This window comes from Leuciscus leuciscus, assembly GCF_965113295.1.
Source record: "Leuciscus leuciscus genome assembly, chromosome: 19".
NCBI lineage: Eukaryota > Metazoa > Chordata > Actinopteri > Cypriniformes > Leuciscidae > Leuciscus > Leuciscus leuciscus.
This window is the reverse complement of record NC_138743.1, coordinates 38,070,804-38,087,507: the sequence shown is the minus strand read 5'-3', so window position 1 is coordinate 38,087,507 and position 16,704 is coordinate 38,070,804. Positions and strand designations below refer to the sequence as shown.

The 16,704-nt window shown below is 38.3% G+C and overlaps 2 protein-coding genes across 7 annotated transcripts in view; both read right to left on the bottom strand.

Moving 5' to 3' along the window:
- LOC309482457 (NLR family CARD domain-containing protein 3-like) overlaps positions 1-16,704 on the bottom strand; it is a 168,069-nt gene that overhangs the window by 44,386 nt on the left and 106,979 nt on the right. The window lies entirely within an intron of this gene.
- LOC309482471 (protein NLRC3-like) overlaps positions 1-16,704 on the bottom strand; it is a 164,714-nt gene that overhangs the window by 96,569 nt on the left and 51,441 nt on the right. The gene's annotated exons all lie outside the window — the stretch shown is intronic.

Genomic DNA, 16,704 nt, shown 5'->3' with positions numbered 1-16,704 from the left:
ATTGGTGGATGAACAGCTTGACACTCACTGTCCATAGGGTTCCCTTGTCCATAGCATAGTTATTCTAAACTGAGGCAGTATCTATTACAAAAAAGTAAATATATACAAAATAAAATCAAAAATCTAAATTTCAAGATAATAAAGGACTGTCAAGATATAATGTAAATAGAATCTGTTTCACATGGAGTTGGGCCATGAGGTCAAAGACTGTCACTCTCGGCTCTGACCACACCCCCAGGTGAAGTCACAGATCCATTATCCCCAGAGGCCTTGAGTCTCCAACTTCAACCCCTAGATGGGGTCAAGTCACAGTAACATTATATGAGATACTGAATTATAACATACTCAAAGTAATCCTATTTTAGCTCCTACAGTGTTCAAATTGAAAAGCCACAATTTAAAAACAGCATTTACTTTTCAAAATGCTCTCAGTCCACACTAGTGGTTTCCAAAAATTGTCTGTCTACACTAAATCATCTAAAAATGCTTAAACCCTTTTACAGCACCAATAAAACGACCAAAGTAGACCAAAAGTGCTGTACAGAAGAATATACAAAAACAGAACACAACAATACATAACTCATACAAAACATAAAATACAATATAAAACAAATTAAGAACAAAACATATGAAAAACAGCCAAACCATAAAAACAATAAACAAAATGTCAACTTCTGGTGTTAAAGGCCAAAGAAAAAAGATGGGTTTTTAGAAGAGATTTAAAACGAGAGATTGAAGAGGCCTGTCTAATAAACTGAGGCAGATCATTCCATAATTTCGGAGTTGCCACAGAAAAGGCACGGTCCTCTCTGAGCTTACGACTTGTTTTGGGCACATACAGGAGCAGTTGATCAGCTGACCTGAGAGAACGAGTGGGTGTATAAAGATGAAGTAGCTCAGAAATGTAGTGTGGGGCAAGACCATTTAGCGATTTAAAAACAAATAAAATCATTTTAAAGTTAATCCTGAACTGTACAGGCAGCCAGTGAAGCAAAGCTAAAATGGGGGAAATGTGCTCATGTTTCCGCGTTCCTGTTAAAAGACGCGCTGCCGCATTTTGTACCATTTGGAGACGGGCTAAAGAAGACCCACTAACCCCCACATACAGTGCATTAAAGTAATCCAGCTGGGTAGTAGGCTTGGGCGGTATTCGAATTTTGATACCGTCAAACCTCCTCCCTATTTTACCGGGGTATACGGTATTACCGTGACTAATTAAAAATTATGACATAATGGGCTCAGACGGCGTCACCAAACTGTTGGCTTGTGCCTACACCGTTCAGAAACTGAATGCCAGATCGGGCAAAAAAAAAAAAAAAAAAATCAAGCCCAACCCCTGCACGTTGTGTCTGAGTCAGGCCGACGGCATTAACTGTTATTATGAGCCGGAGCCCACCATTATTCAACATAATATCTGTGTGCGTGCAACAAGCAAAAAGTGCCTCTGTAATCCGGTGACACGTGTCCATTGATTTTTATTAATACAACTTTTCTGCAAAGATGGAAGTTGACGATCGCCATCTCTGTAGTGAACGCGCCTATAGAGAGAAATGCACATCATTACACAATCAGAGAGTGGCCTTTTTTTTTTTCGTTTTGAATTGTTTCGTTTAAAGAAATTCACGATCGGCATCTGAACGCTATAGAGAGACATGCACATCATGGATTACAGAGAGGTAGGCTAGTCTATTTATTTTCGTTTTGAATGGTTTCGTTTAATGAAATTGACGATCGCATCTCCGTATGAACGCGCCTAGAGAGAAATGCACATCATGGATTACTTAGCCTAATCAGTGAGTAGCCTATTTCTTTCGTTTTGAATTGTTTCGTTTAAATAAATTTCAAGCTTTATTTATATATATTTGCCATGTCTGTGAGGCATAGCCTACACTGAGTTTCGGTTAATTTATGAGATTTCAATGCAAGTGACCGCGGCATGCCCATCATGTCATGATTATCCAGGAAATTGGTTGATGAAAAATGTATTAAAATTAAGAAACAATATATACAAAACGAAATTCGTTTTAAAGAGGCCTTTTACAAAACGAAATTTATTGAAGTGGTCAAATCGTCTGACTCCCGATGCATCCCATCTTATTTGTGCCGTTCACTTTTCATAATCAACAAAGATGGAAAAAATAACATTATAATATTTTAACAAATACGAAACTTAATGCGCTTATTTAATGAACTCGAGAACAAAATGCATCCTGGCAGCAGTGAGTGGGCGGTTGTTTCGGAGATGCGACATTAGGTTAGAGGTGTTTACATCTCTTGTATTTACCGCCTCTCCCTTCTCATGCGGTTGGAACCAGAAATATTGCCAAACTGCAACCACACATAAGCAGTTTTTAGGCAATAAATAAATTATATTATAGGCTATATAAGTGCCGGTAATGACGGTATTGAAACTGATACCGGTGCTATTATAAGATCCCGTGGTATCCGATATTACCGTAATACCGCCCAACCCTACTGGGTAGTAACAAAGGTGTGGATTACTATCTCAAATTGTTGTCTATGTAAAAAATGCTTTATTTTGGCCAGCTGCCTCAACTGGAAAAAACTTGTTTTAAACACTGCTCTAATCTGACTGTCTATCTTAAGGTCAGAGTCGATTTTAACCTCTAGGTTAGTGATGATTGGCTTAGTGTACTGGGCCAAAGCACCCAACTCAACAGAACGGGTCCCAGTGGTGCCACCAAAAATCATCACTTCTGTTTTATTCGCATTAAAACGTAAAAACATTTATAGCCATCCAGGCTTTTATATCATCAAGACACTCCATTAACGGTCTGACAGTGTCATTCTTTTTAAGAGGCATGTAAATCTGGCTATCGTCCGCATAACAGTGGATTGACATGCTTCCTAATTATTGAGCCAAGCGGCAGAAAATAAAGAGAAAAGAGAAGAGGGCCCAAAACTGAGCCCTGAGGGACCCCGCAAGAGAGAGGTGCAGAAGAGGACTCAGAGTTCCCACAGCTGACACAAAGAGTCTGACCATCCAAATTAGGGCTGCACGATTATGACAAAAATCATAATTGCCGATTATTCCCTTGAAATTGTAATTGCGATTATTAATTACGATTATCACAATTTACATTGTATATATATATATATATATATATATATATATATATATATATATATATTATACATGTTTACTTAAAAATTGTGAACACACACACTGTTCCCCTTTACTTAACATACACATAAATTGTAAGAATATGACTAATAGTAAAGACTATTAAGAAATAAACATTAGGCCTATGCTAAAGCTATTAAATAGCAGTCCCAAACTAGCTTTTGTTAATACAATGTTGGTATGAGCCACCACAGTCATTTAAAAATATAAAAAATAACACAAAGTAAAAATAAAGTGGCATTTTGGGGTTAATATTGAAACGACAGTTGCCATGGTGAATACACAATATTAACAAGAACTGTTAATGAAACATGGAAACTGCTCCTGGTGAATAGAATGAAAATCATACCTGCATGCAAATCCTTCTCAGCTAACACACGACGTACCAGTAACGTGATTTATTGGTATTTTACTTTTATTTCGTGACTTACTAATTTACAACGTAACAACGTTGCATGCTCGTAGTTTCCTTTGCACTTTATACACAGCGCGCGCCGCCGCATTTGCGCGTGGAATTGAAGAGTGTGCGCTACGAGTACAGTATAACGGCTGACAGGACAGGAACGTCCGTTTTTCTGAGGTGAAAGACTTTTTATTTCAGCGTACACATACGTCACTGCCTGGTAGTTCCTATTGTGCTGGGTTTTCTGAAGTAGTTGTGATTCGCCTCAAATAACATGCTCTAAATGCAGGCAGAGTGGATAATTTAATTTTTTTTGGTAATCGCGGCTTTGAATGATTACGTAATCGTGGCATCCATAATCGTAATCGCGATTAGAAATTCGATTAATTGTGCAGCCCTAATCCAAATACGACCTGAACCATTCAAGCGCTATGCCCTTCATGCCCACCCAATGCTCCAAAGGAGAAATCAGAATTTCATGGTCCACAGTATCAAATGCAGCAGTTAAATCAAGAAGCACAAGAACAACATAGTCACCAGAATCGGTAGCTAAATAGATATCGTAATTTTTTTTTAAAAGAGCCGATTCTGTGCTGTGTAGAGATTTAAAACCGGACTGGAAAACTTTGAGGATATTGGGGTCTTTCAAAAAGCCATTATTTGATTACAGACCATCTTTTCCAGGAAAGAAAACGTAGTTTGGAGATAGGCCTGAAATTTGCAAGATCTGCAGGATCAAGACCAGGTTTTTTAAGCAGAGGTTGCACTACTGTGTGTTTAAAAATGTCAAGGACCACACCTGAGGACAGACTGCTATTAACAACTGCAAGAACAGATGGTCCTACAGTGAGAAAACCCTCCTTAAAGAGTCGAGGAGGGATAGCATCATGTGGAGAACCTGAGGGCTTCAAATGACCAACAATCTCCTGTAACACACACAAAGTCACAGGCTCAAACTTATCAAAGACAGCAGAGCCGAGGACAGAGACTGAGGGGTCCCAGCAGGGCCGGATCTACCATTAGGGCAATCTGGGCACGTGCCCAGGGGCCCTTGCGCAGAGAAGGGGCCCTTCGTGATCAGAGTTGGGGTTTTTTTGTGCGCCACATACGCTGCTACATAAAAATAGTATACACAAGGCTTGGCCTTGATCTTGATAATTATCCAATCAGAATTTTAAAAAAGTGTATATTACATTATATGATCTCTTATTCATGCAAATGCTTTTAAACAATTCATGTGCGACAAGACAAAAGTATGACTGTGACACACACACACACAGACACAGAAAGATGCACACGCACACCAGTATCGTGCGCACAGACAACACGCCAGAATACAGTTATCTTTTGTGCTTGAACTTACAATAACACACACAATTATGCCAAAATGTCTGTTTTGTCGAGTATCTTCATAACATAAGAGCTATCTTATGATGAACGTGAGGAGTTGTGAGAGAATGAGGCACGTGTGAGATCCGCGTCTCCGTCAGCTGGTCTTAGAGACAGCAGCCAATAAAGCTTTCTGTCAGTAAAGTTAATCAAAGAACAAAAAGAACAGAGACAATGACTCACTGCTGTTGACTGGGGCATGAGCTTCAGTGCCCAGGGGCCCCTGGGGGTACTAATCCAGCCTTGGGTCCCAGGCAGAAGGTGAAATTAGAGCCCTAGTGGAAGTGACTTTATCAATAAAAAAGCATAGAAAGTTTTCACAGACAGCCGGGGAGGCATCAACACAGACAACTTGCGGAACATTAATAACTGAATCGATAGTTTTAAACAAAACACAAGGCTTATTATAGCTTAACAGAATAATCTTAGAAATATATATTCTTTTAGCATCCTTCACAGTTGTCTGATAATGACGTCAACAGTCCCTTAGCAGACACTTGCAGTCCATCCTTTTTCCATTTGCACTCGGCTTTACGGCACTTGCGTCTGACAGCACGAGCCGTGTCATTTAGCCATGGTTCAGATTTAGTTTTTGGCTGCCTGATTTTCAGTGGAGCCACAGTATCTATAACAGATTGGCAGGTGGACTGCAACCATGAGCTAAGCTCCTCTGAATCATTACATATATACTCTGGTATGACAAAATTCTGGTTAAAAACAGACGGAAATTTAACAGCAGTAGAAGAGTTAATAATGTGACAGGGTCGAGCAGTAGTGCGAGGTTTGTCTGTATTACAAGCAAGAGCTTTTAATCTCAAACAGTATAGGCATATGGTCAGAGAACACTGCGTCACCGATCTCAAGATTAAAAACAGGCAAACCAAAGGATAGAACAAGATCAAGGGCCCTATCTTGCACCCAGCGCAATTGACTTTGTACACCGACGCATGTATCATTCCTATTTTGCACCCACGCACAGCAGACTTTTCCCTCCACAGACGCACGTCGGTTAACTTAGAAATACACTTGCTCTCCCGTGGGCGGTTCAGCGCAAAAAGGAGGCGTGTTCCGGCGCAAACGTTCCCTCATACTATTTTGCAGGTTTAGAAAACAATTCCGCCACTAACCGAAAAAAACTAGTTTAAAGTCAGTGGCGCGTTGCGGATGTTATTCATATGCTATTTTAAGAGCGCATGCTTGGCCATAATCAATGTAGCGTGTGCACAACGCGCATACACTTTTATTCTCTCATGTACACAGAAGCAGCAGTTTTCATTTTTGCAAATCATACATTATTACGATAGATAGATAGATAGATAGATAGATAGATAGATAGATAGATTATTATAAAAGCATACAGCTTATACATTTACCCAAATTATCATACGCCTGTTTAACCGAAGTTAATTTGGGTGTGTTTCTCCCATCCCCAATGTCACTTCTCTGTGTTTTACGGCCCTGACGAGAACGTCGGTCTCCTCGGCTGTGAACCGCTCCTGGCGTGCGTCTGGCAAATCCGCCGTTATAATAGGAATCCGCTTTAGAACAAGCGCGCCTGCTCTTAAAGGGAATGTGAGATGACGCTCTGATTGGTTTATTTCACGTTACGCCCAAACCACACCTATGAATAATGAAGCTACTTCAGACCAACCCATTTTAGATTTGCGTCGGGCGCAAGAGTCATTTATCCCGCCGGTATAATAGCAACAGCGCCCGAGACCCGCCCACAAAGTTACTTGCGTTTCGCGCTTGATACTTGCGTTTCAGATCGTTAAAATAGGGCCCCAAGTGTATGTCCACGTTCATGTGTGGGGCCAGACACAGACTGCTTGAGATTAAAAGAGTCAATGAGGTGTAAAAAGTCCTTTACCATTGGGGTGTCAGTACAACACACATGGACAATAAAATAATTTCAGCCAGGAAGACAGAAAAATCATTTATGAAGTCCTTGTTGTATTTGGGAGGCCGATAGACCACTGCACATAATACTGTATGAGAACGACCCAGCTCAAATAAACTCAGTTCAAAACTGCCGAAGGATGATGATAAAGATAGCTGTTTACATTTATAGATGGTCTTATAAGCAGTTGCTATTCCAATCATGCGGTAAAAGTTCAGGAAAAATGCTGGACTCACCAACACTCAACCATGTCTCAGTCACACAGAGAAAATCCAATCCCCAAGAGGTGAAGAAATACTTTAGGATAAAAGATTTGTTTGCTAGTGATCTAGCACTAGAGACGTGCATCTGAGACGTGTCTCTCTGTAGGCAAGGCCGTGATGAGCTCGTACCTGCTTACGTCACAGGGTACCACAACTTCAAAAAGGAAAATTCAACTGCAGTAGCCACTGTTCAACCTGAAGAGGGCAGCACTCAGGCGTTTTTACACCATATATTGTAGAATTAAAACACTTTAAACCCAAATGTCAAAAGATTTACTTGAATAAATGAACAGCATTAATAAAGCCCCAGTCTTACAGATCATTAATTTAAAAAAAAGTTGTTTTAGGGTTTAGTTACCCTTTAAGAAGGACCTGTTTTTAAAAAAAAATTACGCAACCCATATTGACCCGTTATATTTACATGCAGACAAGTCAAGCCAAACATAAGAATACTTATATGCTATAAAACGGGTCTAAATGCGCATTTGACTTTATTAGGGCCCAAGCCCTGAAAGGGCGAAGGCCCTATTGTTTTCGGTAGGATTATTTATTATTATTATTCTTATTCTTATTCTTATTTTTCTGTCAACCTTTCGGGCACTTTTGAGACCCTTAACGTGCTCGAAAACTCTTGAAACTTTGCACACGGGTCAGAACCCGCGGCCATCAGGGCCGGGCTGAAGCTGGTACCCGGGCGTGGCAGGGGGGCTCGACAGCGCCCCCTTGAACGGGGTCCGAAAACTTGGTCCATAAATCAGACACGCTTGCATGTAATAATATGAAACTCGGTACACATATAGATCTCATCGGGCCGAACAACTTTCGTACTTTTACTTTTTACGCCAGCCCAACAGGAAGTCGGCTATTATGGGTTGTTTGGAAACGCATGCTGTGGAATTTAATATACTCCTCCTAGGGAATTCATCCATTCGCCTCCAAACTCAGTCAGCATGAAGTCAAGACATTGAGGATGCTAAATTGCGGACAGATTTTTGATATCTCGAACGGTTTGGCCGTGGCGAGGACACGAATTGATGGCGAATAATGGAAACAGGAAGTGTGTTATAACTTCTGCATACATTAACTGATCTTGATTAAACTTCAGCAGTGTGTTCGTTGTAAGAGGCCGATCACATGGATGTGACTATTGTGAGTCAAAGTTATAGCGCCACCAACTGGCAGCAGGAAGTGTGTCCCTTTCAAAATGCTTTGAAATCACCCTCTTATTTTTACCCGATTTGCTTCAAAGTTTATGTGTATAATGTAAACACACGGCAGATGTAGACCTGTGAAAGGATTTTTGATATCTTTAATACTGTTGCCATGGCAACGCTTCAAACTTTAATATTCTTTTTTGATGCTTTTGAGACTCTTAACATACTTGAAATTGGATGAAACTCGACAGACACATCACATTTATTAGCCCGTAGACATGTGAAAAGTTTCAGAAACGGGCGTGGTGAGGGGCTCAGTAGCGCCACCTTTAGTCATAAGTGGGGGCTTAGTTTTAAGTAGAGTCACAAAAATCGTTATGTATATTGTTCTCATCAAGCCGGACAACTTTCTAATTTATAGTCATAAGCTGTGACCAACAGGAAGTGAGATATTTTGGTTTGAATGTGATTTTTTGGAGAATTCTCTCCCTCTCTCTCTCTGCCTCTGCGTCTCTGTGTGTGTGAGGGGTGGGGGGATTTGTCTTTTGAGTGAGATTTGTTTAAAATTCCTGTTTTTCAAGGTTTCAGGGGCTTTTGGGGCCTTAAACGTGCTCGAAAACTCTTGAAACTTTGCACACAGGTCAGAACGTGCGGCCATCAGGGCCGGGCTGAAGCTGGTACCCGGGCGTGGCAGGGGGGCTCAACAGCGCCCCCTGGAACGGGATCCGAACACTTGTCCATAAATCAAACACACTTGCATGTAATTATATGAAACTCGGTACACATATAGATCTCATCGGGCCGAACAACTTTCGTGCTCTAAGTTTTACGCCAGCCCAACAGGAAGTCGGCTATTATGGGTTGTTTGGAAAACGCTTGCTGTGGAATGCGAAGTACTCCGCCTAGAGAATTCATCCAATCCCCACCAAACTCGGTGTGCATGAAGTCAAGACATTGAGGATTCTAAATTGCGGACGGATTTTTGATATCTCGAACGGTTTGGCCGTGGCGAGGAAACGAATTTATGGCGAGAAAAGAGAAACACGAAGTGGAATAACTTCTGCATACATTAACTGATCTTGATGAAACTTCAGCAGTGTGTTCGTGGTAAGAGGCCGATCAGATGGATGTAACTATTGTGAGTCAAAGTTATAGCGCCACCAACTGGCAGCAGGAAGTGTGTCACTTTCAACATGCTTTTGACAAAAGTGGGCGGGTTAGTTTTAACTACAGTAAAAAAAAAATTGTTTGTATATTGTACTCATCAAGCCGGACAACTTTCTAATTTACATTCATTAGCTCCGGCCATCAGGAAGTCAGATATTTTGGTCTGAATGTGGATATTTTTGCAAAATCATCCTCTGAATTTTTAGCCACTCCTCTTAAACTATTTATTTTATTCCCACCAAACTTTTTCAACATGATGAAAATACCTTAAAGATTCTAAATTATGAACGGATATTGAATATCTCAAACGGTTTTGATATGGCGAGGGATTAAAGTAATGTCAAAAAAGGAATCAGAAAACATCTCATATCTTCTACAAATGTAATTATACACCGTTTATTTTTATATCAAATTATACAAATATTAGAACTAAACCCATTTTATTCTGTTATTCTGTTTTTGCAATTCAAGAAGTATAAAAAAAGTTAAAAACAGGCTATTTAGTGCTATTTGGTTCAACAAAAAAGCAAACATAGGGCTATACTGCCCTCTTGTGTCCAAAAGGATATCAAAATAGTATATAAAACGTTTTACTAGGTAGGCCTATTGTATTTAAATATAAATGTATTAGGTATATGACTGTGAGGATATTTTCCCATCGGTTAATCGACGTGTGACACGAGCGGGTGCTTTTAAATCGCTAATATAAAAGTGAAAGTAAAAAACGGACGTCCGCACTGACATTGATAATGGTGCACGTTGGAAAGAATGATACTTTTAAACATAACACTAAACCGCCATTAGGTGTCGCCAGGCGACCATCTTAATGAGCGAGTCATTGATTCATTCGTTCAAACGATTCATTCGAATGACTGAGTCATTCATGATTGAGACAGATGTTTATGGATTGACCATTGAATCTTTGAGTCAACCGATTCGTTTCAAAATGCTGAATCATTCAGTAATGAGAAAACAAGTTGCTGTGAGATGCGCGATGGTTCGGCTGTGATCTTTGTTTAACTATTTATGCTGCTGAAACAGAACAAAAACAGTCAATATTGCATCTAAAATGTAAGTGACTTAATTGTAACTGTTTATTAACCTGTTGTATGAAATCAATGTCACAGTTTCAATCGTGATTGTATTCAGGAAATAGTAGCCTACTCGTCAAGTGAGGTTGCTTAACTCTGTTATAAAATATATAAAAACTCCATATTTGTCATTTTTATAGTCAGTATGTTGTTAACTGGGTTGCTTTTTTGTGTGCTGCGCACATTTGTTTACAATTCTCCTGGAGAAGCTGCATGAGCCTCAGCAGGGCAACCTTGTTACCATTGATCAGTAATACATTTATTATTAACTGCTGATTGGAACTTAAAATGAATGTAATGAAATTAGAATAATCTCTCGTTTTAGTGATTCCCAAGTTATTATTTTTTTGTTCTTGACGTTCTAATCAGGCTATACTCTGGTCGGGCAAGTAAAATTCTCTTTCAGGTAGGCCTATTGTATTTATATATAAATATATTAGGGATGTGACTGTGATAACATTTTCCCACCTATGGAAGTAGGAATAAACTAATACATTTTATTTATGTTTTTATGTGTCCACTGTTCAACTGCAACCGCGTCACACACACACACACACATTCCAGAATTGCAATCTTGACATCGCAGCCTGTTCATTATAGCCCTAATACAATATAATAATAAAAATAGTCAACATAACATATATGAATTACACTGCTCTGTTTAAATAGTAAGTAGTACAATTTGTACCATTCACAGTAAGCAGAGCTCCACTGTGATGTTTCCAAGCACATTTTTGCGCGTGTGAAGAGGATGATTTTTCCATCGATATTGGAACACGAGTGAAGTACAAAGCCTATAATAAAGAATAGTTTAGCATCCAAATACATCGCAAATATTGAAACATTTTGATTCTAATGAGAGGGTTACGTGAGACCAACACGGCTTACTTTCGTTTTTATTTTTACATAAAATTTAAAGGATTTGTTGTGGAATATTTTGAGTGTATCATAAAATCAGAATAAGGTAAGACAAGTAATATTTTCTGTCTTATATATATATATATATATATATAAATATATATAAATATATATATATATATATACATATATATATATATATATATATATATATACATATATATATATATATATATATATATACATATATATATATATATATATATATACACATATATATATATATATATACATACATATATATATATATATATATATATATATATATATATATATATATATATATATATATATATATATATATATATAAATATAGCTGCGAGCAGCGATGGAGGGCCAAAGCCGGCGGCACCGCCACCCCGGTGCCTTTAGGTAACTAAAGGCACCGGGGTTGCGGTGCCACCGGCTTGGGCCCGCAATCGCTGCTCGCAGCTATATTTATATATATATATATATATATATATATATATATATATATATATATATATATTTAGGGCCCAAGCCCTGAAAGGGCGAAGGCCCTATTGTTTCCGGTAGGATTATTTATTATTAGGGCCCAAGCCCTGAAAGGGCGAAGGCCCTATTGTTTTCGGTAGGATTATTTATTATTATTAGGGCCCAAGCCCTGAAAGGGCGAAGGCCCTATTGTTTTCGGTAGAATTATTTATTATTATTATTATTCTTATTTTTCTGTCAACCTTTCGGGCACTTTTGAGACCCTTAACGTGCTCGAAAACTCTTGAAACTTTGCACACGGGTCAGAACCCGCGGCCATCAGGGCCGGGCTGAAGCTGGTACCCGGGCGTGGCAGGGGGGCTCGACAGCGCCCCCTTGAACGGGGTCCGAAAACTTGGTCCATAAATCAGACACGCTTGCATGTAATAATATGAAACTCGGTACACATATAGATCTCATCGGGCCGAACAACTTTCGTACTTTTACTTTTTACGCCAGCCCAACAGGAAGTCGGCTATTATGGGTTGTTTGGAAACGCATGCTGTGGAATTTAATGTACTCCTCCTAGGGAATTCATCCATTCGCCTCCAAACTCAGTCAGCATGAAGTCAAGACATTGAGGATGCTAAATTGCGGACAGATTTTTGATATCTCGAACGGTTTGGCCGTGGCGAGGACACGAATTGATGGCGAATAATGGAAAGAGGAAGTGTGTTATAACTTCTGCATACATTAACTGATCTTGATTAAACTTCAGCAGTGTGTTCGTTGTAAGAGGCCGATCACATGGATGTGACTATTGTGAGTCAAAGTTATAGCGCCACCAACTGGCAGCAGGAAGTGTGTCCCTTTCAAAATGCTTTGAAATCACCCTCTTATTTTTACCCGATTTGCTTCAAAGTTTATGTGTATAATGTAAACACACGGCAGATGTAGACCTGTGAAAGGATTTTTGATATCTTTAATACTGTTGCCATGGCAACGCTTCAAACTTTAATATTCTTTTTTGATGCTTTTGAGACTCTTAACATACTTGAAATTGGATGAAACTCGACAGACACATCACATTTATTAGCCCGTAGACATGTGCAAAGTTTCAGAAACGGGCGTGGTGAGGGGCTCAGTAGCGCCACCTTTAGTCATAAGTGGGGGGGGTAGTTTTATCAACAACAACAAAACTTGGTATGTGTATTGTTCTCATCAAGACGGACAACTTTCTAATTTACATTAACGATCTCCGACCAACAGGAAGAGAGATATTTTGGTTTGAATGTGGATTTTCTGAAGAATTTTCTCTCCCTCTCTCTGTGTCTCTGTGTGTGTGAGGGGAGGGGGGATTTGACTATTGCTTTTATATTGTTAATCAAGGTTTCAGGGGCTTTTGGGGTCCTTAACGTGCTCAAAAACTCTTGAAACTTTACATACAAGTCGGAACCCCCTGCCATCAGGGATGGGTTGAAGCTGGTACCCGGGCGTGGCAGGGGGGCTCAACAGCGCCCCCTTGAACGGGGTCCCAAAACTTGGTCCATAGATCAAACACGCTTGCATGAATTAATATGAAACTCGGTACACATATAGATCTCATTGTGCCGAACAACTTTCCCCTGGTCAAGTTTTACGCCAGCCCAACAGGAAGTCGGCTATTATGGGTTGTTTGGAAAACGCTTGCTGTGGAATGTGAAATACTCCTCCTAGAAAATTCACCGTGTCCCCTCCAAACTCGGTGTGCATGTAGTCAAGACTTGGAGGATGCCAAATTGCGGACGGATTTTTGATATCTCGAACGGTTTGGCCGTGGCGAGGAATCGAATTTATGGCGAGAAAAGAGAAACACGAAGTGGAATAACTTCTGCATGCATTAACTGATCTTGATGAAACTTCAGCAGTGTGTTCGTGGTAAGAGGCCGATCAGATGGATGTAACTATTGTGAGTCAAAGTTATAGCGCCACCAACTGGCAGCAGGAAGTGTGTCACTTTCAAAATGTTTTTGACAAAAGTGGGGGGGTTAGTTTTACCCACAATTACAAAAATCAGTACGTATATTGGTCTCATCGAGCCGGACAACTTTCTAATTTAAAGTCATTAGCTCTGACCATCAGGAAGTCAGATATTTTGGTCTGAATGTGGATTTTTTTGCTAAATCAGCCTCTGAATTTTTAGCCACCTTTATCGAAGTGGTTTATTTTATTCCCACCAAACTTTTTCAACATGATAAAAATATATTAATGATGCTAAATTGTGAACGGATAATAAATATCTCAAACGGTTTTGCTATGGCGAGGGATTAAAGTATTGTCTAAAAAGGAAACACTCAAAGGCTCATATATTCTAAAAATGTAATTATACACCATTTATTACTATATAAAAGTATACAAATATCAGAACTTAACTCATTTTATTCTTTTTTTTCAATTTAAGAATGTTTAAGTTTAAAAACTGCCAGAATGGTTGTTTAGTCTAAACAATAAATAAATAAAGTCAAACATAGTGCTATACTGCCCTCTTGTGTTCAAAATCAGGTAGGCCTATTATATCTATATAAAAATATACTAGGTATGTGACGGTGAGAATATTTTACCACTGGTTAACTGACGTGTGACACCGCTGGGGGCTTTTTAATCGCTAACTTAAAAACGAAAGTAAAATATGTTCGTCCGCACGGACATTGATAATGGTGCGGAGCAGAGCGAGCGTTTTCAATAAATTCCTATGGAAGGAGGAATGACCTAAAAAACGTTGACTCTGTTCTGCTCGTTCCTCGCTGAGGACGCGCACCATTATGAATGCCTGTGCAGCCGTGAGCATTTTAGTTTCATTTTCGGGGCGGATTGCTTGAATGTATTTAAAAAAAGCACAATGTTGTGTTTTATTGCTACTGTACAAAAATATAAGTTAACACTTTGCAGTTTGAATGATGTTCTGAACAAAATGACAGAGTATGTTTTTATGTGTCCACTGTTCAATCGCGCCCCCGTTTTATTGATTCCCAAGTTATTTTTTCATTTAAGTTTTTTTCATTGTTCTAATCAGGTCAGGCAAGTAAAATTATCTGTGTCTTATCCCTTACATTTTTATATAATATATATACACTACTGTTCAAAAATTTGGCGTCAGTAAGATTTTTAAGCGAAGTTTCTTCTGCTCACCAAGGCTGCATTTATTTGATTAAAAATACAAACAAAAACAGTAATATTGTAAAATATTATTCCAATTTAAAACAGCTGCTTTCTATTTTAATATATTTTAAACTGTTATTTATTCCTGTGATCAAAGCTGAGTTTTCAGCATCATTACTCCAGTCGTCACTGTCACATGATCCTTCAGAAATTATTCTAATATGATGATTGATGCTCAAGAAACATTCATTATTATTTTAAATGTCGAAAACAGTTGTGTACAGTCTTTGATGAATAGAAAGTTCAAAAGAACAGCATTTATCTGAAATCTAAAGCTTTTGTAACATTAAACACTACCGTTCAGAAGTTTGGGGTCAGTAATAATTTTAATTTTATTTTTGGGGGAAATAAATAAAATAAATCAATACTTTTATTCATCGAGAATGAGTTAAACTGATTAAAAGTTACAGTACAGACATTTATAATGTTAAAAAAATTATATTTGAAATAAATGCTGTTCTTTTGAACTTTACATTCATCAACGCATTTTGAAAAAAAAACTGTACACAACTGTTTTCAACATTGAAAATAATAATTAATATTTATTGACCATCAATCATCATATTAGAATGGTTTCTGAAGGATCATGTGACACTGAAGACGGGAGTAATGATGCTGAAAACTCAGCTTTGATCACATAAATTAATTACAGTGTAAAATATTTTAAAATAGAAAACAGCTGTTGTAAATTGGAATAATATTTCAAAATATTACTGTTTTTGTTTGTATTTTTAATCAAATAAATGCAGCCTTGGTGAGCAGAAGAGACTTCTCCTAAAAACATTAAAAATCTTCCTGACCCCAAACTTTTGAACGGTGTATATATATATATATATACACATATATAAATACATATATATATATATATATATATATATATATATATATATATATATATATATATATATGTTTGTATAATATATATATATATACACATATATAAATACATATATATATATATATATATATATATATATATATATATATATATATATATACACACATATATAAATACATATATATATATATATATATATATATATATGTATTTATATATGTGTATATATATATATATATATATATATATATATATATATATATATATAAATATAGCTGCGAGCAGCGATGGAGGGCCAAAGCCGGCGGTACCGCCACCCCGGTGCCTTTAGGTAACTAAAGGCACCGGGGTTGCGGTGCCACCGGCTTGGGCCCGCAATCGCTGCTCGCAGCTATATTTATTATTATTATTATTATTATTATTATTATTTTTCTGTCAACCTTTCGGGCATTTTTGGGGCCTTTAACATGCTCGAAAACTCTTGAAATTTTGCACACAGGTCAGAACCTGCGGCCATCAGGGCCGGGCTGAAGCTGGTACCCGGGCGTGGCAGGGGGGCTCAACAGCGCCCCCTTGAACGGGGTCCGAAAGTTTGGTCCATAAATCAGACACGCTTGCATGTAATAATATGAAACTCAATACACATATAGATCTCATCGGGCCAAACAACTTTCGTACTTTTACTTTTTACGCCAGCTCAACAGGAAGTCGGCTATTATGGGTTGTTTGGAAACGCATGCTGTGGAATTTAATGTACTCCTCCTAGGGAATTCATCCATTCGCCTCCAAACTCAGTCAGCATG